Source organism: Argopecten irradians, chromosome 11, assembly GCF_041381155.1.
Source record: "Argopecten irradians isolate NY chromosome 11, Ai_NY, whole genome shotgun sequence".
NCBI classification, from domain to species: domain Eukaryota; kingdom Metazoa; phylum Mollusca; class Bivalvia; order Pectinida; family Pectinidae; genus Argopecten; species Argopecten irradians.
In genome coordinates this window covers 30,927,002-30,952,962 of record NC_091144.1, presented here as the reverse complement: position 1 = coordinate 30,952,962, position 25,961 = coordinate 30,927,002, and the positions used below count along the sequence as shown (strand labels likewise).

The window sequence follows — 25,961 nt, the reverse complement described above, 5'->3', positions numbered from 1 at the left end:
ATGGGAGGCCGTCCTTACACGACCCTAGCTGTTAATAGGACGTTAATTAAATCAAACAAACTAAGAGATCGTATTTCATCTATCTAATATATCTATATATTTTTGCAAATGTACTTAAACGATCGTATTTAATTTGATAATCCCGATATACATAGCTATTATATTTTATAAAGAATCTATAAAGAATTTTGCACATATGACACAGAAATAACAGGACAAAATCTTCTTCAGAGTTGCTGAAAGATTTCAGCCATGACGACCATCGATCCGACAGTGCTAACCAAGGACATACAGCCATGTTTTTAGCCCACCATCATCAGACGGTGGGCTATTCAAATCGCCCTGCGTCCTTGGTCCGTCGTCCGTCCGTAAACAATGCTTGTTATCACTATTTCTTAAAAACTGCTGCAGGGATTTTGTCCAAACTTCACATGGAGAGTCCCCTTGGTCCATATTTGTGCCATACAGATTTTGAGGCTGATCGGAAAAACAAGATGGCCGCAAGCCAGCCAATTTGATTTTGGCGGTTGAAGTTTGTTATCGATATTTCTTGAGAACTACTAAAGGGATATTGTTTAAACTTCACATGAAGGTTACCCTTGGTCCATATTTGTGCCATACAGATATAACACTATAAAAAGGGAACAGTTCCACTTGTATAGAAGACACAACACGAACATTCCGCAGTCTACATAATGCAATACACTGCATACATGGGAGGCCGTCCTTACACGACCCTAGCTGTTAGTAGGACGTTAATTAAATCAAACAAACTAAGAGATCGTATTTCATCTATCTAATATATCTATATATTTTTGCAAATGTACTTAACGATCGTATTTAATTTGATAATCCCGATATACATAGCTATTATATTTTATAAAGAATCTATAAAGAATTTTGCACATATGACACAGAAATAACAGGACAAAATCTTCTTCAGAGATGCTGAAAGATTTCAGCCATGACGACCATCGATCCGACAGTGCTAACCAAGGACATACAGCCATGTTTTTAGCCCACCATCATCAGACGGTGGGCTATTCAAATCGCCCTGCGTCCTTGGTCCGTCGTCCGTCCGTAAACAATGCTTGTTATCACTATTTCTTAAAAACTGCTGCAGGGATTTTGTCCAAACTTCACATGGAGAGTCCCCTTGGTCCATATTTGTGCCATACAGATTTTGAGGCTGATCGGAAAAACAAGATGGCCGCAAGCCAGCCAATTTGATTTTGGCGGTTGAAGTTTGTTATCGATATTTCTTGAGAACTACTAAAGGGATTTTGTTCAAACTTCACATGAAGGTTACCCTTGGTCCATATTTGTGCCATACAGATTTTGAGGCTGATCGGAAAAACAAGATGGCCGTTTTCTTGGATTTTGATAGTTAATGTTTGATATCCCTATTTCTCAAAAAGTGCTGAAGGGATCTTTCTCAAATTTAATATGTAGGTTCCCCTAGGGCCCTTGTTGTGCATATTGCATTTTTGGACCAATCGGTGGACAAGATGGCCGCCAGGCCGCCATTTTGGATTTTGATAGTTAAGTTTGTTATGGCTATTTCTCAGATAGTACTGAAGGGATCTGTCTCAAATTTCATATGTAGGTTGCCCTAGGGACCTAGTTGTGCATATTGCATTTTGGGACCGATCGGTCAACAAGATGGCAGCCAGGCAGCCATCTTGGATTTTGTTATTCAAAGTTTGTTATCGCTATTTCTCAGAAAGTACTGAAGGGATCTGTCTCAAAATTCATATGTAGGTTCCCCTAGGGCCCTAGTTGTGCATATTGTGATTTGGGACCGATCGGTCAACAAAATTGCTGCCAGGCAGCCATCTTGTATTTTTATATTCAAAGTTTGTTATCGCTATTTCTCAGAAAGTATTGAATGGATCTTTCTCAAATTTCACATGTAGGTTCCCCTAGGGCCCTAGTTGTGCATATTGTGATTTTGGACCTTTACAATTTTCAGATACGCATGATCTGAACACTGAGTAATAATATGTATTTTTTGACTGTTTATTAAAGGGTTTATTATAACTAATATTTTTCAAGTCAGATAAATTGATTTAACTAACATACATTGTATTTTAATCATAATTTTTATTATTTTGTAATTTGAAGATTTGTATCATTTGAATTTTGATAAATAACTTTCTTAATTATTTTGGAAAAAATTATTTGAATTTATTAATAAAGATAATTGCGTGTACTTGTGTTTTATCATTTAATAATGCAAATGTTTCGTAAATTGTGCAAGTTTTTAATCAACTTTTTTCGCTGGCCCTACAGGTAGGGACGTTAGAATGTGTACCTGATGCCCCTATTTGCATGATCGTAAAAGGCGACTAAATTTAGGATCTTATCTATTCTTCCTAACTGACTTTATGTTCCCTAATGCCTCCCTTTGGCACCGCCCCACTTCTGGCCTCGAGTTCGCCCCTGTGAGGAAGGCTCTGGGTTCTGTCCCCTGGCTGAAACACACCAAAGTCTATAATAGTGGTAGTTCTTCGTCCTGCTTAGCGCTCAGCAAACAGAGAATGGGGTGGTGGGTGGGGTGTGTTGCTTGGTGTATTCGGCGGCATGCTTAAGTGACATAACACTATAAAAAGGGCAACAGTTCCACTTGTATAGAAGACACAACACGAACATTCCGCAGTCTACATAATGCAATACACTGCATACATGGGAGGCCGTCCTTACACGACCCTAGCTGTTAGTAGGACGTTAATTAAATCAAACAAACTAAGAGATCGTATTTCATCTATCTAATATATCTATATATTTTTCCAAATGTACTTAACGATCGTATTTAATTTAATAATCCCGATATACATAGCTATTATATTTTATAGGCGTCTCTAGAACTGACCACAGATTGATGGTTAAAGGTTCACTGAACCTTCCCTGGAAATGCAGCGCCTGCAAAGTTAGAGAGCCAGATACTTCTTTTACTGTCCTCGAGAGTTTCCAGGAACCCCAGTCATCACAGGAGGAGTCATTGGTAGAGGAAGAGACATCTGTGGACATACCGGCAGTTGATAGTATTATCACTTACCACGAGTGGACCTTGGGACGTGTAGAGGAAAGCGCGTAAACTTGTGGACAACCGCGGTTATTATTTTACATTGAAGGTAATTAGTATGAATTTAAGTAGCTCAGACATTTAGCAAAGCACAAATTATATTTATATAAAGTCTCTTCCTTTATTGTCCCCTAAATATTAAAGTATTAATTAACAACTGACATAGCTTTAATAGAAAGAAGGTTTAAAACAAATGGTCCTATTTTTCAGAATTAGAACGTTGACCCATGCTACTTTGCGCTGCAGTATCCGGAACAAGACGACCAGGCTGCCCGGCGACAGTGATACAGAACAGGAGTCTTTAATCGATGAGGGAAGGAAGGCCCACGTATCAACCACAACGCGGGATACATTATTCAATGCAGATAACGGCCCAAGGGATACACTAAAAAACTGGTTATTGCTTGATTGACACATTAATCATTAAAATGGCCTATTTTCAAAATATGAATATGACAGTTGATTTGTTTGTTTGTTTGATAATTTTTAACGTTTCTATTAACAGCCAGGATCATGTAAGGACGGAGCTTGTTTGAGTGCGGGTGCGTCCCATGTATGGAACTGTTGCCCTTTTTATAGTGCCATATCACTGAAGCATGCCGCTGAAGACACCAAGCAACACACCCCCAACCGGTCACATTATACTGACAACGGGGGAACCAGTCGTCCCCACTCCCTGTTTGCTGACTGCTATGCTAAGCAGGAGCAGAAACTACCACTTATAGACTTTGGTGTGTCTCGGCCAGGGGACAGAACCCAACGCCTTCCTCACAGAGGGCGAAACGCTCAACTAAGGCCAAAAGTGAGGTGGTGTCAAGAGAGACTTTAGGAAGAATAAAGTATTTAGGAAGAATGAAAAAGATAAGATCCTAAATTGAGTCTCCTTTTAACGATCATTGCAATGGGGACAGCAGGTACATTTAATACTTTTGACCAAAACGATAAGATAACAGCAGCTCGTTTTTTTACTGTAGTGTGATGTGACGGTATGATGATGTTACGTGACAATGTGGTGATTAGATGATAACTGATGATATGGTGCTTATATGATGGTGATAATGATAATGTATTGATTAATAATGATATATTGTTAAGATGATGATATATTGATTAGATTATTGATTATATGATGAATAGGATGTTAAGATGTATGATATGGTATTATGTGGATCATACGGAAATACGATCCAGGGTACATGTTTAGGGTTCCGCCTCTCGAGCATCAACTCGTCCGAAGGTGATGTGCTGATTACACCTGGTCAAGCTAGTATTCTGACATATTATACGAAACTCGGATCTCGCGTGTGACCGTATATACTACGACTGCCCATTATCGGCAACTTTAAGCACATTGGGCATATTCACCACAATATATCCATGGGCATATTCACCACAATACAGTAAAACCCTTTTTAACTAAGAACTGTAGGGGGACCAGGTTCATAGTTTCGAGGAATACGGGGTATTCGACTCATCCGAGGTTTTGCCAAAATAGGCATATGTTCTGGCCACAATCTGTGACGAACCTTGCATGTCAATAACGTTTTGAAGTATTATTTTACAGCATTTAAAACATTTGTATATATATAAGGGCGATATTCAATCGCTTCAATGTTGTTTGTGACAAACCTTGTATGTCGATAACGTAGTAAGTATTGTTTTCTAGCATCTGAAATATTCATAGCGGTGATTTTCAATCATTAATGTTAATAAAAATGTGAATTTTATAAAAATGCACAGTATGAAATGCTGAAAAATTGCCACAGTCTGTGACAAAGCTTGCATGGTCAATAACGATTTAAGTATTGTTTTCCAGTATTTGAAATATTTATAACGGTGAGTTTCGATCGTTATGTTAATCATGTGTATTTTATAAAAATGCACGTTTTGAAATGCTGGAGATAATTTGAAGTGTAAATTAGGCAGAGCAAATGTCTAGTTAGCTATCTACATGAAGGTCAAGAGGTACAGTGCAGTACATGTATATTGATTAAAATTCGCCATTCGCAGATGATTTAAAAAATAATGCATAATCACTGTAAATTGCTAATCAAAATGTTACCGTATTTGAAAGGCACTAATGTAAGAGCAAATGATGCTTACAGAAACCGGGAAAGTTAAATGACCCAATTGTAAAAAAAACATAATATACGGAAGACGCAGATTAAAAATAACATTGATTTGTGCTGCAATATGGATGAGCTCTGTCCTTTCAACCTTAACTTTCTGTTAGATAATACCCAATTGACAAAATTTCGCATCCATACGATAGAAGCACTGTTTCGACGAAATAGATGGTTTCTTTACTATGCATTTTTATGGGAACGGGATATATTTCTGTTCGAGGAATGAGGGGTAATTCGGCGAATAGCAGTTCGTTTCGAGCTATCCGGGGTTTTATTTCATAAATATATAAGGGCACGGTCGGGACCATGCGAGCTCAGTTTGAGGAATGGGGAGTATTCGAGGAAGTGCGAAGTTCGAATTTAGAGGGCTTATACTGTATATCCATAGTAAAGCCAGAGTAACGTGTTATGTTAGTCTGATGGATAGTTCTTCCGTGTACAATGTCTTGTGTGAGATTTTTGTTTGTTTGTTTAATTAAACGTCCCTATTAACAGCTATGGTCATGTTAGGATGACATCTCATGTATGCGGTGTGATGCGTGTATGTTGTGCGAGGATTTTATGATGCGTCTTCTTATATACTGTGGTACTGATGGCCTTTTTTATAGTGCTAAATCACTTAAGCATGGCGCCCAAGGCACCAAGAAACACATCCTACCCCGGTCACATTATACTGACATTATGCCTTCCTCACAGGGGCGACCGCTCAACTCGAGGCCAAAAGTAAGGCAGTGCCAAGGGAGGCATTAGTAAGGATAAAGTCAGTTAGGAAGAAAAGAAAAGATAATATCCTTTTAGCTGTCCTTTACGATCATGCAATAGGGGCAGCAGGTACTACCTGCAGGGCACTCTTGTGTGATAGAAATCAGGGAATTCGTTAAGAATTTTATACATATATATGTATGGCATTTCATTTAATATTGGTTTCATTTTATGTATCATGTAATATGGGCAGCAGTTGTGTTTGATTAATTTACGTCCTATCAACAGCCAGGGTCGTGTAAGAAGGGCCTCTCATGTATGTAGAGTGGTATTTAGTGCGTGGTGCGTGTTTCGGGAGTCTGCGTTATATTCATGTATAATTCTTACCCCCTAGCAGTAGGGCAGATATATTTCATAAAAAATATCAAGACAATATAAGTTTTTATACACCAGATGGGCAGCTCTAAATTTTAAGGGTGCAGGATTTTTGTTTGTTTGTTTGTTTGATTAATTATTTTAACGTACTATAAACAGCCAGGGTCATGTAAGGACGGCCTCCCCCATGTATACAGTGTGTAGCCGCGTGTATGAATGTAAGTGCGAGGTATGTTGTTTTGGGGAAAATGCAGTATTTTTCGTGTTGTGTCTTTTTGTAACATGTATAGTGAAATTTTTTGTCCTTTTTATAGTGCTATATCACTGAAGCATGCAGCCGAAGAGACCAAGATACCCACCCCCAATTTTATGATGAAATAAGAAGACACATATGCACAAAAGCGAGGGATTGGTGTTTAAGTTCATTCAAAACTGGTTTTAGTAATAACTCCAAAAGATTGGAAAAAAGGTATTATATTTATTATTTTGTGTACAAAAGGTCAAGGTAAAAAGAAAGACGACCCAAATAGTTTACAGGGGAATCACCTTGCTACATGTATTTTTCAAATGTTTGAAATGAAATAATTGTATCGGAAAGAATTTAAAACAGTTCCTAAATTCTAACTTGTTTCCAAATCAACAGCAGTCTGCTTATTAAAAAAATGCAGTTTATGAATGTCATTTAGTCTGCAACAATGTATTAATCACAATATCGGATATGGTTCAAATGTTCATGTTGCATTTCTAGATAGAAATAAAGCGTTTTATTTTGTGTGTGGCATGCTGGATTACTGTACAAACTTCATGAATTAGTTTTTAATTCAAATAAACAATGTTGAAATTTGCGTTTTACATAATGGGTTAAAGTCTCCCACGCTCAAAATGGAGCATGGAATGTTACAGGGAGGGGCATTGTCTGCCGAAATGTATTTAGTATTTACTAATGATTTATTAAAATAAAATAGATAATTCTGGTCTAGGTTCAAGTGGATTTGTAGATTTTTAATATTAATTCTTACCACACAAAGATGGATTATATTGTTTAGTTTAGTACCAGATTACAAAAGCCCTTCAGAAAATTATATAAAATTAGTGATGATCTATAGTAGTAAATGTTCGTTTTTTCTTCATTACTACCGTTTAAAAGCTATTTCTATTGGACAAACTGCATCATTATGTTTTTGAATTTCGAAAAATAGAAATTCCATTTCCCAAATTATTCCTAAAAATACAAGAAAGTTGATAAATAGTTCTATCATTTACAAATCTGTGAGATGGATATTAGATGAAGTTAGTTTGTATTTTGTTTGATTAATTAACGTCCTATTAACAACCATGGGTTATGTAATGGACTCCCATATGTGGCTGTTATGTTGCATGTAATGAAGTGCGCAACGTGGCGGTTTTAGGGGACTGCAGTATATTCATGTTATGTATACTCGAAGTGCTATATCACTGAAGACATGCCATCGAAGACACACCAAAACAACAAACACCCCAACCGGTCACATCATATTGACAATGGGCAAACTACAGTCGTCCTACTTCCCGTATGCTGAGCGCTAAGCTAGAACATGAATCAACCAATTTTTAAAGACTTTGGTGTGTCCCGGCCAGGAGACAGAACATAGAGCCTACCTCACAGGGGTGAGCTCCAAACAGAAATCAAAATACCACGAGCCGGTGTCAAGGGAGACGTTAGGAAGAATAAAATTAGGTAGGAGGAAGAGAAAAATAAGATCCTACCGTCTTAGGAAAACGTATCAATAAAAACAAGGCATGCATCGGATGACGTCATTGTCAACTACCCTGGTATATGCAAGTTATCTTTTAAAAGAATCTTAAATGGGTCAGTCAAGTGGACATGGATTATCTCGTCCCGAGTGAAAAAAAATGGACTAATCAACCCGAGTCTTCTTGAAGGTTGATGGTCAATATCTTTTACGGGGTTTAAGATATCCCTGTCCACCTGACTGGCCCATCTAAGAATCTTTTTCTCCCCATACTTTAACGAGAAATGGTGAAAATTCAGCCCGACATGAACGTCACTTTGCATAAACATGGTCGCCGCATGTACTGATGATGTCACTGTCTAGCGCGTGTGAGGTGTCTTTTCCCTACCCCTAGCAACTGCGTGATAACCATGCCAAGTATGAGAGAACGAAACAATATTTGTCAAGGCGCTATATTGGTGAAAATATTCGTACAGTATATGACATATTGCAGTATGCAGAATATCTTTATTATATGCTAACTCATAATTGATTTGAAAAACAAGAGATTCCAGAGGGATCTTGGCGCCCACCAAAGAAAGATCTATGTCTGACAATGGAAAGAGGGGTCTTTTCCCTGCTTTTCAAACTTTTTCAAACACATGGCATATAAAATTTGAGACAGATCGCTATAGTACTTTCTAAGAAATAGTGGTAACAAACTTCAACAATGAAATCTAAGATGGCGGCCTAATCTTGTACTATGCACAAGGCATACTAGGGTACAAGGGGAACTACACATAAAATTTGAGATTAATTATCCTTTCTGAGAAATAGCTAACAATGTAAGGACGCCTCAAAATCCAATATGTGGGTGTGTTGCGTTGTATGTTGAACGAGGTGCGTGTTTCGGGGAGCCGTATAAGTCTTGTTGATTCTTCTTGTATAAGTGGAACTTTTTTGCCCTTTTATAGTGCTATATCACTGAAGCATGCCGCCGAAGACACCTAGCAACACACCCCATAACACCCGGTCACATTATACTGACAACGGGCGAGACCCAGTCGTACCCACTCCCTTTGTTGCTGAGCGCTAAGCAGGACAGAAACTAACCACATTTAACAGACTTTGGAGTGTGTCTCGGCCAGGGGACAGAAACCCAGAGCACTTCACTCACAGGATGCGAACGGCTCAACAACTAGGCGTACAAGGGGAACCTACACATAAAATTTGAGAAGATCCCTTCAGCTACTTTCTGAAGAAAATAGCCGGTCAACAAACTTCGTACTTTTCAATACAATCAAAACACCAAAAAAACCAAAACTCCAATATGATCCGTCAATATATATATAGCGGTCGGCCGATCTTGTTTTACCGATCCGGTCCCAATTAACAATATTGCACAACTAGGGTCCTAGGGGAACCTGTATATGAAATTTGAGAAAGATACCTTCAGCACTTTTTTTGAGAAATAGCGGTAACAAACTTTAACTATCAAAATCCAAGATGGCCACCTGTCGGCCCATCTTGTTGACCGATCGGTTCCCAAAATGCAATATGCACAACTAGAGTCCTAGGGAAACCTGTACATAAATTTTGAGAAAGATCCTTCCAGCACTTTTTGAAGAATAGCGGTAACAAACTTTAACTATCAAAATCCAAGATGGCCACCTGTCGGCCATCTTGTTGACTGATCGGTCCCAAAATGCAATATGCACAACAAGGGTCCTAGGGGAACCTACATATGAAATTTGAGAAAGATCCCTTCAGTACTTTCTGAGAAATTAGCGGTAACAAACTTTAACTATCAAAATCCAAGATGGCCGCCCGTCGGCCATCTTGTTTTGACCGATCGACGTCCCAAAATGCAATATGCACAACTAGGGCCCTAGGGGAACCTTATATATGAAATTTGAGAAAGATCCCTGCAGTACTTTTGAGAAATAGCGGTAACAAACTTTAACTATCAAAAATCCAAGATGGCTGCCTGTCGGCCATCTTGTTGACCGATCAGTCCCAAAATGCAATATGTACAACTAAAAGTCCTAGGGAAACCTGTACATAAAATTTGAGAAAGATCCCTTCAGAGCACTTTTTGAGAAATAGCGGTAACAAACTTTAACTATCAAAATCCAAGAAACAAGAATTGTTAACGGACGGACGGATGGACGGACCACGGACGAAAGGCGATTTGAATAGCCCACCATCTGATGATTGGTGGGCTAAAAAAAACCATTTGATGTGTTTTTCCATGGAGTTTTATTTGATAAAGTTCTTAATTATTTTGATTTTTGGGATAGATATCAGACATTGGGTTAAAAATTTGCATAAAAAAACGTGTTTTCGGTCAAAATCAGGTGCGTATCCATATCTTAGAGGGATCAGTCATTAATATTGACTTGTATCCAAACAATATGTTCAAAATTTACTTTTAGACCGTATATAAAGCAATCTTCGGCATTTTCCGAACATTTGTAGTGAACCTTTGTATTTTTTCTCTAATCCGCTGCGGCAGCTTTTTTTGGATGGATCATTACTATACAAAATTACTTAACATCCTCAGGTAGATTATGATATTTTCCTTGAGTGTAACCAGGATGTCACCATACATCACCGGATGAGTTGTTAAGCTTTTGTTTGTTTGTTTGATTAATTAAAGTCCTATTAACAGCTATGGTCATGTAAGGACGGCCCCTCCCATGTATGTGGTGTGCTGCGTGTATGGTGTGCGAGCTGCGGTAAGCTCTTAAAATGAGCAAACTCTCCAAAGTCAACTTTATATTTTTCCTTTGGTCTTGGATACTAGGGCGTACCTGATGTAATAACAAAGTATTACAAATATATGTTATTCAAATACCAACATATAATTAAATTTTGTAGCAAATAATTTATCGCTTTTAAGCAGTCTTTAATATGTTCAGTACAAATTTTCATAAATATATATTTGTATGTGTAGTGCGCAGTGTTCTGCCATCATGTCTCGCCAGGTAAACGGGCACGTAAAAAATGTACGGACGCCTGTATACGACATTTTCAATGCATGTACAAGAATCGTGTATTTTCCCCCGATTTCGAGATATAATACTAATATTAAGTTGCATTATTGTTAACATATTTGAAATAAACTTGTGTGGAATCTTGTTAATGATTTACGATTAGTCTACATGTATTTTGAAAACATTGTGTAAATAAAAAGTCGATAACCCAGGTTTATCGTCGATAAAATAGGTAAACAAATCATTATCGATTCGATAAACCTACTTTATCGTTGATAATCAGGTTTATCGATCATTAATTTAAGTTTCATTCGATAAATATAATATATCGTCGATACACCGATATTACGACGACAAAGTAGGTTTATCGAACAAAACTTGTTATGATCGATCGATAAACATTGAATATCATCGATAAACCAGGTTTATTTATCGATAAAGCAGTTAATCAAATAAACACTAACATTAAGATAATATTAAGTTTATCGTCGATGTGGGTTTTAGTTGATAAACCCAGGTTTTTTCAAGAGAAACCTCTATTAGCACAATGTACGTCCATTTAAAGTTATATGTGCCGTAACTGGAAAAGCCGTGAAAATCATTCAAATAGTTTCCAGATGTTTGACAAACGTTAGTTGCAACACAGAATTTAAGTAATGCAAAATTGTTGGTTTTTATGCCTTATGTATGTTTATATGGAAACATACCTGCAGAAATCACTTTACAATGACTAATAACATTATAAAAATGCTAAATGAAATTGTAGACCACGATTTGGCTTTATGGTCCGACCGTATGTACTCATTTCACTTCACTATAGATGTACATATAATGATTTTTGGCAGTACTGCCAAAAATCATTTTCAGCTCTTATATGTACTCGTAAAATTAAAACGTTAGCATTGAAAATACTGTAATTCTCAAAATGTTGGTAACTTTTGGTAATAAATAACATATCAAAAGCTCATCTTGATGATTCGTGATATGAAAAATACGGCACATATAACTTTAACGTAAATGTTCAAATGCAATAGTTTATGAACGACTAAAGCCCACATTATTGACGAAAAGTGTAGTTTTATATCGGTCGATAATGCACATTTCTTTTGGTAAACCGACTTTATAACAGATATACTAGGCTTATCGTTTTTATAAGTGGTTAACCCACTAAATACATTATCGACGATAAATAATGATCCACAGAAAGAACAAGTATGTGATGGGTTGGGAAACGGTAAAGGTATCATTTGTCTTTTTTTTTACTGCTTCTATTATGTACCGTCTTTGAAAGCAGCCCTCGTCATTACAGAAACTTGGATATAATACATGTGATTACATTACTGCTTTCAATTCTTGATATTCCATTTTTTGGTGTCGATGTTGTGAACATTTGTACCGCATTAGACGCTTTGCCTCCGGTTGTCCTTTCTACAAGAAACGTGCTATTTGTGGACGATGAAGCCCCTTTGTATCCCGGATGTGACGTTTTTACTTCACTTTCCCATACGCTGCTTATATTCTATGATGCAACTGGCAAGACACCGGAAACGTTTCTTGAACTTTATCGATCCTTTACTGGATATAGGGTGGCCTCAATTTTACCAATGAGGTCCAATACTGTTTTGAATTTAAAAAAAATGAATTATTGCTAACTTTGATAATGTGTAATAGTGGTAATGTTCTTATCCTTACTCTAATACTTTGTCACTTATTAGCTCTACTAATATCTCTACCGTTGATAGAATAGTCGACTGAACATGGCACCTTTTATATGAATATTTTGAAGAGGCCCTCTCGGAATGAATAGCGGGAAATGCGCGGAAAATCGGTAGCAACTTTCTGGCTATTTTGGAAGCATTGATGGCACTTCGCATAGGATTTATCGCCCCAGTACTGGACCACAGGAATTTTACTACAGCGAACATCGCTACATTCTTGCGTTCATACACACAGATAGTAATAGATAAAATAGGTTAAAGGTAGGTTTCGCCCAATGAAATATAAAGACTACGAAATTGAAATTTATCCTATACATAGATATAATCTTCAGATCATTTTCAATGCATACAGCGAACGATATGGGTGGTCAGTTGCCTAGCTTGACCAGGAAAATACTCCTCTAAAAATAGAGCGAAGTCAAGCTTTACATAGAACATGACGTATTTTTTCCAAAACGAGGCCGCAGCAACAAACGGAAGCGTGCAACAAAATGTCAAATAGAAGTGACAGTCTTGCCACGGCATGTTTAGTTAAAAAACAACAACAAATCGAAGTGCGAGGGACTGTTTATACATATCATATAATCTAAAACACTTCATGTTACTTACATACGCTCGCTAACTTGGTACACCCAAATATACATGTAGTTAGTCTGCGGTTGTTTTGTGCGCTGGCATATGTCACGACGACGACACCGTTACACGAGTCCCAACAGATCCCGGCAAGTTCCGCTTGAGATGTGGCTTCTGTTTCTTCTATTGCTACATGCCATCTCTGAATTCAATTCCCTATAGATATCCTAGGGTGCTACCGAATCCATTATAATTTCCTCCACTTTGTTGCCGATTCAGATATATTTTTTTTAATCTCACACACATTCGTTCAGCCATTTTGTTTACTTTTTGTGCGTGACAATGCGCATGCGCCAAACTTCGACAACACAATCCATCGCAGCTTCATTTGCATATTATTTTGTCTGACGGACACCGTAATAAATCAAGAATTTCCTTCAATTTTGGATTCAAGACACATTTGTTCAATCTCAAACACATAAAGAAATTAATTGAGATATTTTAATATGTTTTTTCCTCTTTAACTTCCGCTTATTGAATTTCACAAAAAAAATATTTATTTGGTTTGGCGAAACCTACCCATGACATGTAGAGGCGGGTTTCAATGTCACTTGAATGACGCAAAATGTACAACACCGGCTATCGGTTTGTTTGTTTGATTAATTAACGTCCTATTAACAGCTATGGTCATGTAAGGACGGCCTCCCATGTATGCGGTGTGTTGCGTGTATGTTGTGCGAGGTATGTTTCGGGAGACTGCGGTATATTCATGTTGTGTCTTCTTGTATAGTGGAACTTTTGCCCTTTTTATAGTGCTATATCACTGATGCATGCCGCCGAAGACACCAAGCAACACACCCCACCCGGTCACATTATACTGACAACGGGCGAACCAGTCGTCCCACTCCCTTTTTGCTGAGCGCTAAGCAGGAGCAGAAACTACCACTTTTATAGACTTTGGTGTGTCTCGGCCAGGGGACAGAACCCAGAGCCTTCCTCACAGGGGCGAACGCTCAACTCAAGGCCAAAAGTGAAGCGGTGCCAAGGGAGGCATTAGGAAAGATAAAGTCAGTTAGGAAGAATAGAAAAGATAAGATCCTAAATTTAGTCGCCTTTTACGAGAGAATCGGACATCCCACGGAACTGTTACCTGTTATGAGATTGCATTTTTCTATTGCAATTATTTCTGATAGTGTTTCCAAATCGTTTACAATGAAAGTCCATTGCTTATACCGCTGTCTCTAATATTGGGATATTGGAGGGGTTGATATTGTTTAATATATTAATAGATAATAATAATAATTTTAATAGATATTATACAGGTTGATAGGACTAATACTTGTGTTGTTCAACTTGTTGTTTTTCATATCTGCTGTGTACTGGTGCCCCTGACCTGGGGGAGGAACCAAGGAAGAGGACACAGGCCCTGTGTCATTGCTGGATCCACAACATCAAAGCGGTTTGGGGACACACCTGTTGTTTGCACAAGGATATGAGAGCTTTGTCAAGGCTCGTTTGAAATAATATAAAATCACCAGACCTGTCTTTAATTCGCAAACGAACAACTATAGGTCAAGTGTAGCTAGGGCAAGGGGAAAGGATTGGCGACAGCATTCCTGGGGAGGCCGCTCATGGGAAAAGGGGAGTTAGTAGGATTTAATGTAGTAACTGATAGGGGGTGGGGGCAAGTTAAATTCTGAAACTTATAGGCCTGTACTGAAAATGTAACTTTCTGTAATTGGGATATTGGAGGGGTTAGTATTGTTTAATAGAATAGATATTATACAGGTTGATAGGACGAATACTTGTGTTGTTCAAATTGTTGTTTTTCATATCTCTGCTGTATACTGGTGCTCCTGACCTGGGGGAGGAACCAAGGAAGACGATACAATCCCTGTGTCATTGCTGGATCCACAACATCAAAGCGGTTTGGGGGAAACACATGTGGCCCTGCCAGGACCCAGACGCCCTTAGTGATATTCCGGAAGTGCAAAGTGAGATATAAAGTGCCCGGAGGAAATACGATAAGTATCGGGTCACTGGGGTGTTAATATACAATACAAGGATTGAGATAGATAAGTTATAAACACGATTAATATACAATACAAGTATTGAGATAGATAAGTTATACTCGACACAATTAATATACAATACAAGTATTGAGATAGATAAGTTATACCCAACACGATTAATATACAATACAAGGATTGAGATAGATAATTATACTCGACACAATTAATATACAATACAAGGATTGAATGATAGATAAGTTAATACTCGACACGATTAATATACAATACAAGGATTGAGATAGATAAGTTATACTCGACACGGTTAATATACAATACAAGGATTGAGATAGATAAGTTATACTCGACACGATTAATATACAATACAAGGATTGAGATAGATAAGTTATTGAACTTACATTAGATAATATACAATACAAGGATTGAGATAGATAAGTTATACTCGACACGATTAATATAGAATACAAGGATTGAGATAGATAAGTTATACTCGACACGATTAATAGGTACAATACAAGGATTGAGATAGATAAGTTATACTCGACACAATTAATATAGAATACAAGGATTGAGATAGATAAGTTATACTCGACACGATTAATATAGAATACAAGGATTGAGATAGATAAGTTATACTCGACACGATTAATATAGAATACAAGGATTGAGATAGATAAGTTATACTCGACACGAGGATTAATGTAAAATACAAGGATTGAGATAGATAAGTTATACTCTACACAATTAAGTATAGAATACAAGGATTGAGATAGATAAGTTATACTCGACACATTTAATTACAATACAAGGATTGAGATAGATAAGTTATACTCGACACGATTAATATACAATACAAGGATTGAGATAGATAAGTTATACTCGACACGATTAATATACAATACAAAGGATTGAGATAGATAAGTTATACTCGACACGATTAATATACAATACAAGGATTGAGATAGATAAGTTATACTCGACACGATTAATATACAATACAAGGATTGAGATAGATAAGTTATACTCTACACAATTAATATAGAATACAAGGATTGAGATAGATAAGTTATACTCGACAGATTTAGGTAATATACAATGATTGAGATAGATAAATTATACTCGACACGATTAAGGTAAAAATACAAGGATTAAGATAGATAAGTTATACTCGACACAATAAATGTACAATACAAGGATTGAGATAAATAAGTTATACTCGACACAATTAATATACAATACAAGGATTGAGATAATAAGTTATACTCGACACAATTAATATACAATACAAGGATTGAGATAAATAAGTTATACTCGACACAATTAATATACAATACAAGGATTGAGATAGATAAGTTATACTTGTCACAATTAATATACAATACAAGGATTGAGATAAATAAGTTATACTCGACACAATTAATATACAATACAAGGATTGAGATAAATAAGTTATACTCTACACAATTAATATACAATACAAGGATTGAGATAAATAAGTTATACTCGACACAATTAATATACAATACAAGGATTGAGATAGATAAGTTATACTTGACACAATTAATATACAATACAAGGATTGAGATAGATAAGTTATATTCGACACAATTAATATACAATACAAGGATTGAGATAGATAGTTATATACTCGACAGGATTAATGTACAATACAAGGATTGAGATAGATAAGTTATACTCGACAGGATTAAAGGCCCACTACCTTTCCGAAACGGCTTTAAATTTTTAAATTTGGGAATGTAAAACAAGATCGATAATTTTGTAGAGTCGCAAAAAATATTAACTTTGCGTTAATACTACATTTATTAACACCTTCTGAAGGATTTGATTAAAATAAATAAAATGTTTATTTTTCATAACGCGGGTCGTATTATGTTTCCCGCTGTCGTCCTAAATACCGGGCGGTAGTTGACTATCACTGCGCCAGACGGCAAAACAGCGAATTGATTCTTCACTGTTTTCATATATTACGCAGGAAATCTTGCATATGTTTGGTGTCGTAACCTTATTTTAAGTCATCGGTATGCATTTTCGGATGTTATTAACGTTTCTTAAGAAACTTTTATGTTTTGCTCCGGAAAGGTAATGGGCTTTAAGGTAAAATACAAGGATTGAGATAGATAAGTTATACTCGACACAATTAATGTACAATATAAGGATTGAGATAGATAAGTTATACTCGACAGGATTAAGGTACAATACAAGAATTGAGATAGATAAGTTATACACGACACGATTAATATACAATACAAGGATTGAGATAGATAAGTTATACTTGACACAATTAATATACAATACAAGGATTGAGATAGATAAGTTATACTCGACACAATTAATATACAATACAAGGATTGAGATAGATAAGTTATACTCGACACAATTAATATACAATACAAGGATTGAGATAGATAAGTTATATTCGACACGATTAATATACAATACAAGGATTGAGATAGATAAGTTATACTCGACACGATTAATATACAATACAAGGATTGAGATAGATAAGTTATACTCGACACGATTAATATACAATACAAGGATTGAGATAGATAAGTTATACTCGACACAATTAATATACAATACAAGGATTGAGATAGATAAAGTTATATTCGACACGATTAATATACAATACAAGGATTGAGATAGATAAGTTATACTCGACACAATTAATATACAATACAAGGATTGAGATAGATAAGTTATACTTGACACGAGTAATATACAATACAAGGATTGAGATAGATAAGTTATACTCGACAGGATTAAGGTACAATACAAGGATTGAGATAGATAAGTTATACTCGACACGATTAATATACACATTAATATACAATACAAGGATTGAGATAGATAAGTTATACTTGACACGAGTAATATACAATACAATGATTGAGATAGATAAGTTATACTCGACAGGATTAAGGTAAAGTACAAGGATTGAGATAGATATGTTATACTCTACACAATTAATATAGAATACAAGGATTTAGATAGATAAGTTATACTCGACAGGATTAATATACAATACAAGGATTGAGATAGATAAGTTATACTCGACAGGATTAATATACAATACAAGGATTGAGATAGATAAGTTATACTCGACAGGATTAAGGTACAATACAAGGATTGAGATAGATAAGTTTATACTTGACACAATTAATATACAATACAAGGATTGAGATAGATAAGTTATACTTGACACAATTAATGTACAATACAAGGATTGAGATAGATAAGTTATACTTGACACAATTAATGTACAATACAAGGATTGAGATAGATAAGTTATACTTGACACAATTAAGGTAAAATACAAGGATTGAGATAGATATGTTATAATGATTTCATAATCATCAAGATTTTGGAGCCATATCATTGACTCTCCACAGGATTTTATACTTAAAATGAGGTCAACTACCTTTAAATTATCTGTGAATGATGAGAAAGTTTCATTACCTTCCTAGGGAGGGGAGGGAAATGGTAGGTGATCGGTTGATGTAGTGGTTATGTCACTCACCTTTCACCTGTCCATCTGGGGGGCCCGACCATGTGGGATTTCTCTTGGCACTCCATGTTCCTTCCACTTTCAGTTCCATTATGTATTTACACGAGGGTTATCGGAAGTGATTTGTATAAGAAATAAGTAATATGCAATCAATGTATAATGAATAAAGTGTATATATAGTTAAGGAAAGGAGAGTACTCAAAATATCAATTGATAATGATTTGTCTGAGGAATAGTGGTACTTATAGGAACGCATTATAGTTTTTTTTTCTTTCATTCTATAATACTTTACTGCAGTGAAATTCAGGGATGAAAAATTTACCATATTTTCCGGACATTAAGTTGCACTTGTGTATGAGCCGTAGTAAAGGGACATTGTGAATTGGTGTAACAAGAATGAAAAACAATCTTTACATAATGTATTGATTTGTAAATTTTTCTTTTTGTTTTACAGCAGAACAAATTTGCTGGAGTGGTGATAGAAATTTGGTCACAACTCGGGGGGACAGGCTAGCAAGTAGGTTTCACTAGGCAGAATCACTTCTGTCCCTTTATATTGAAGCATTGTATATGATTTAAGAGCTGTTTATGGTTATTAATTTGTGATAATATCCATGGCTTGTGTAAAATATTTTACCTCTGACACATATCTAATGGGTATCTAATTGCTGTTTTAGCAACAAGGATTTGACACATTCTCAATGACCAAGAATAAAACAAAATAAATCAAATAAATTCCAGTATTGACCCAACCTTCAGACACCTTATATGTATCTTGATATATGGTTTCCACGGGGAAGGTCAATATAGGTCATAGGAAAATGTCAAGTCCCTGTGGTTAAAGCATATGTTCATGTGTAAATATGAATATTATTTGTTATCTGTTTAAAAACAATAAATATCAAATAGGGTTTTAGTGTAATTAATATATCACAGACTTATCGATAACTTTACTTTTTATGGTGTTCTCTATCTACAGGGAACTGAGACATTTTCTGAACCATCTTGGGGAAATGTTCCACAAAGCTAAGAAGCAGTTTATACTGGTCATTCCCCCACCTGTCTATCCTGGGTAAGTTCTGGTGTTAGATTTCTACTATCAACCTGGAAGTCGGAATTATTATCAACATTCTACACAATGAGTCCATTACCTTCTTATACAAATGGGCAGGAGTTTCCAATTTTGCAAAGTGACACAACAAGTATACCCCAGCCTCCCAAAAAATGCAGACATTTACACATGGAACACACTGCATACAGGGATGGATGTCTTTAAATAAGAGCAAACAACCAACCAATCAGCATTGACAGCATCCTCGATGCTCCAGGGGTTACGATCACATACGATCTCTACACCCCTGGACTATCTCATAGTAAAACTGGAGGCAACAGAATAGAACAGGTAATTTAGTCCTTTGGTATACATCAAAAGAGCTGTATAACGGAACACTGTGGTTGACTGTGTGGCTTTGAAGCTGGGTGTCTCTCTTTCTGTAGTCTTCAAAGGAATTCTTTGCCGGCTTGTGATTGGTCAGATATTTTCTACGGAACTACCTTCAGTTTTACTAATGAGATAGTCCATTGGTGGACATAACGTCAGTTATGGTAACCCCTGGAGTATCGAGGATGCATTGACAGCAGATGGCTATGATTGAAACATATCAATTGGAATTGTGTTTTACAGTACAGATTTCTATTAGAATATAACCACTGAGTTTCTAGGGTCATCTCTGAAATGCATGCATTAACTATTGAATGTCATGTACTAAATAAGATTATATATCTATTTCAGTGGTGTTGTAGGCATGTTTACCAGGGAGGACTTTGAGGCTCTGGAAGATAATGTAGACGGATTCAGCCTGATGACTTACGACTTCTCCAGTCAGAGAAAGTAATTAATAATAACACCAACATCTTTTATCAGGACATTGAAAGACATTAAGTCAAAACATAAAAAACACTTATTCTAGCAAGCTTACGTAGATTTGATGGCAATGTTGAATCTTAGCTAAATCATGTTTATATCAATTCATAAAGACTATCTACCTGTCATATGAATCCAGAGTCTAACTGGATTTGGCCTCTTCTACTTCTAGAATACAACTTCTGAGCACTTAATTTGTAGCTCTTCTGCTACTGAAAGCTCTTCCATCTATATGATGAAATAACTTGTGAAAAGACATCTCTTCTTAGAAGAGCACAAATCAAGTTGAGCCCATGTAAAGAATAGACTGGTTCCCTTCTCTTAGATCTGTTCTCTCTGCCAGACTGCGCTCCCCTCACAAAGAACCATGTAGCGGGTAACCATGTTGATTGAAATGATGTCAATTGTGGAGTAAGAATTGCCACTCAATATGGCTGGTCTCTCTCTCTCTCTCTATATATATATATATATACACTGGTCCTCTGTGTAGCTTCAGCAAGGGATGTAACTGAGGCGGAAACCAATCACTATTATTTGAGTGGAACACTTTAACCTCAGTACATACTGAAATAAAACTAGAAAAGCCTTTAAAACTAAAAACATAATGTCCTTGCCTCCAATAATGTATATGAAATTAGATTGGAATGGAACACCATTGGACACATAAGAATTGAATAATGATTTAATATTTAAGCATTGCAAATTTTGTTTGCAAACTGTGTGAATCCAAGGGATTTCTTTTCCAAATCAATACCTAAAATCAATAGCTCTATGGTAACATCACGATAGCATGTTTTCCACGCCATTCTCAGATATTTTTTTTTCATAGTGGTATGAAAAAAAATGAATCGGCTTATCAGAAAGCTAGATTTAGTATGAAAACAAAGAAAAATTAATCATTTGGTTATGGTATGAAGATGATTATATTTAGAGTGTGCTACGCTGTTTTTACAGACCAGGAGCCAACAGTCCTATAACTTGGGTTAAGGATTGCATTGAATCGTTGGTGCCAGAAGAGGAATCGTCATCAAGGTCTAAAATCCTACTCGGTCTCAATTTCTACGGTAATGACTATACAATGGTTAAAGGAGGTAATGGTGGAGCAATAGTAGGTCATCAGTAAGTATCTATATGTTGTGTTGATAAATACTTTATTCCAAAACTTTCATAATGTGAGATTAGCTGTATTTGACCAAATAAGGGCCTAGGTTATAAAAAATGAGAATATGAGGGAGATGCTTAATGAGGTCAGATAATCACAGATTTAGATCTAATATGTAAATTACTGTATGAAAAAGTCACAAAAAGCCGGGAAAATCAATATAGAAAGTATGTGGTATATTTTAGCCTTCAATTAATAACAATTTTAAGTAAAGGTAAGGGTTCTTGAGATCTTGAAACTTAAATGGACTGGGGTCCTCATTGGGTCGATACCTTCCATTACTGCAGTGTTACGTCTTGTCTATGGGGTGTTTAATTATTTTATGTAATATCCTGTATAAAATAGTATGAAAATGTATGTACCAAAACCTTAACCATTCAGGGAGTCCTAACCTAGTTTCCAAGCTAAAAACAAGTGTTCCAACTGTACTTGCCTCTTCAAAAGATGTGAGTGTGTCATTTTATTAATGTGTAAAACAATTACTGTCAGAACTATACCTGCTTTTACAGTCATTATTAAAAATTTCTATTCTTTTAATTCAGATACATAGATATTCTGAAGAAATTTAAGCCTAAGCTTAAGTGGATGGAGGATACAGCTGAACATGTTGGAGAGTACACGTAAGTGTTTTTTATCCGGCACTTAAACATTATTAAATACTCTTTCATAGGTGGAATTTGACAGATAGGAATATTCTAATGTTGTAAAACACGGGGCTTTTTGCCTATAGGGTTTTACAACATTTTGTGATTCCGAGGGTATAATATCACTATCCTTCATATTCACATATAAAGAGTTAAATTTTCTCATACCATGATGTTATATTGTAATTTCACAGTAAATCCAAATGTTTGCATATTAAATAGAAAAACCAGACAAGTTTCTGGGGGAAAAAATACTGAAACTTTGCTGAGAAGATAGTAATTTTGTTGGCTCTGTGACGTCACTAGGCTGTATTGCTTGGGTTGTCATGCAATATAGCCTCAGGTGACACGAGTGCATTGAATAGGTATGTGAGAAAAAACTCTCCTCACCTTTTAAATGTCTCTATATTTCTATATAAAAGAAATTGAATCTACAGTTGATAATTATCTTCAGGTTGATATTGCTATACTTGATCCGTTATATAGAGGTTTTAGATTTCAATTCACAAATCATACAGCTTTATCCTGCCTCGAATTTGAGGTTATTTGGTCCTGCATATTACAGAATTAACCTCCATGTGGGTAGGTTTCCATTGTTACATTATTTTTTTAGTAAAACTCACAATTTTCTCTGCTAAGGAAAGATAATTTAGAGATGCTTAGTCTAAAATTAAAATAGGGATTTAAACAATTTACTTGGTAGATACTATGATATGTGTCATGCCTACAGGGGTTGAAAAAGTTTGAAAGAGAGTAAAACCTGGCAAGTGTTTCATGGCATTTGAAGTTAAATTGAATTTCTGGAAATTTCTAATAATGAACAAATATATTGACACAGAGATTAGAACATTATCATTGTTGATTTTTTCAGATCGATGGGAGAGACACACAGTGTACATTTCCCGACCCTGAAGTCTATACAAGTGCGACTAGACCTGGCTAAGGCTATGGGTACTGGGATCTCCATCTGGGAAATAGGTCAAGGCCTTGATTACTTCTACGACCTATTGTAGACTATTGGAAATATAGCCGATTATTTTTACGAGGTTGTTATTTTTGCAGGATATTGCTATAGTCATGAAGATTTGATCTGCAGCAAATTGAGGAATTGACGATTTATATAATCCTTTATAGCCAAATTGCAAAACATGTATTTTAAAAGTGCTGAAATTTAATTTTCTCCTTTTTAGTCCAATTCATGAAAATTTTGAGCTGTGAAAATAACTGGCTATGTGGTAGGTCAATTAAATACTTCTACGACTTCTTGAAAAACACAGGTACATGTATTTCATCGAAAATAAGTCAAGGCCTTAATTATTTTATATCTATCATCTTTTGTAAACTGAAAAAAGTGTAAAAGGATTGCATTCCACCTACGTTCGATAGAACAAATTACTCGCTGAATTATATGGAAAAATTGCAGATTTATAATTTATAACACTGAATTGAATATTGATTTCCTAAGAAAAAAACACAGAGGAGTTATTGATGAATGCAAAATTCCTTTTACACATATAACACAGTAAATACCATTATTTTCTATGAAGAACACAGGAATTAATGTTACAAATGATCTGTGAATACTACAGAATAAATCTAGACATTACCAAGCTTTACACCAGAAACGCAATTATTAAAATGATTGTAAATGATGTGGTTTTTTTTAGTTATAGTACCAAGTACTGTTTGTTGTGTTTTGTTTAGTAGTTTCATTGTTATGAATGGTGTCATAAAGTAATGAGTGATTTTTGCTGTAATGATTTTGTTAAGAAATAGAATGACTCTGTATGAAATGCTCAAATGGTAGACGGCTAAACTGAATGCTTATTGTGATAAATATTTCTCTGTAGTTCATTTCTTCCTAGGTCTATCCTTCAACCATCAACTTCTTTGTAATCTCTGGTCAGAATTTATCATTTGACTGGTAGCATCCTTATGGGGTGGTAACAAATGGTTGGGCTAACCCTCTTGGGCCTGAGGGGTGGGGCCAAAAGGGGTCACTTTGGCTATTTCCATATAAACAACTTCTTCTCAGAAACTATGCAATGCATTATACTCATATTAGATTGGTAGCATTCTTATAGTGTGAGGATTGAAATTGTACACATGGTAGCAATGATCCTCTGGTTGCCGGAGGTAGGGGAATGCAAGTGGGATGGGGCAAAATTAACCCAATATTGCTATTTTTAATTGTAAGAGTTTTTTTATACCATTTGTATTAGTGACTGAAGGGTTACAATTGTGATAAAGCAAATTTAGATTTATTATATAGGTAAGTAATTCCTAACTCTATCGAAGAGTCTGAAAATAACATAGGAAGATATTTTATTTTATTTGGTTTACATCAATTACTTTTGTTATAGGACCATGAACTAATATACTATCCTATTAGAGAAGTTTTGTGTTCGATTTTTCTTTGATTCCCAAATCTTCTCATTTTCATGACTGTTTTTTTCACAATTTTAAGAAATCAGTTTAGAATAAGGAAAGCAATGGAGATGTGTAATTTTAAGTGTATTTTAAATTACTATGCATTTTATATGTCAGAAGATCCTCAACAATTTAAACTAAAAAAATAATCCAATATACAGTGTATTTGTTACTGATCATCTATACATTTTTGATTGAATATGTATGTGTCTGTTTGATTTTGAAACAATGGTGTGAGGTATCTGTTATTAGTGAATTAACTAATTTATGTGAGTGTGTGTTGGATCAAAGTTTGTTAACTGAACTGAATTATCCAATAAATCTTTATTTTTGTTATAAAAAATTGTTGTTTCTATTTTAAAAGACTGCAGAAATGACCTTTATCAGATCCAGAGAAGATACAAAGTTCATGATATAATACTTACCATAACTTTATGGAGTTCAACCCTTCAGTTTCCTGCCCATTCCTTCTCAGGCATGTTGCCCTCTGTGGCTCCATAAAGGTTTTTGAAGAAGGGAGACCACTCTATGTTACTCTCGTCTAGTAAGAGACGAGGTACGGTAGGGAGACGAAACTCTCAAATCTTATATTTGTTGGGTCTACAAAGATGGGTGTAAGTAGTGTATTTATACTTTCATCAAGCTTTAAATAGCTATACACAGGCTAAATGTTTTCAAAATAAATTCAGGTAAATATAACCTGAAATACACCTGAAAATGAGATTGTTTCACTATTATTGTGGGAAATTATTACAATTCGTCATGATTCGATTTGGAAATATATTTGTACATTGCAATGATGTGCTTTCAAAATAGATAGAAGGATATTACATGCTCTTTCTTTTTCATTTAGAAATATATTTAGTTGTTTGCAGCCCTCCATGATCATTAGCTCAATATCTTCATAAATGCAGCATGTACAGTTATGACAAAATTTTTAGAATATAATACACTG

General features: G+C 35.6%; 1 pseudogene; it reads left to right on the top strand.

The window, feature by feature from the left end:
* The first annotated feature begins 2,881 nt into the window (after nucleotides 1–2,881).
* LOC138334565 (chitinase domain-containing protein 1-like) lies at nucleotides 2,882–25,355 on the top strand (annotated as a pseudogene).
* The last annotated feature ends 606 nt before the right edge of the window (nucleotides 25,356–25,961 follow it).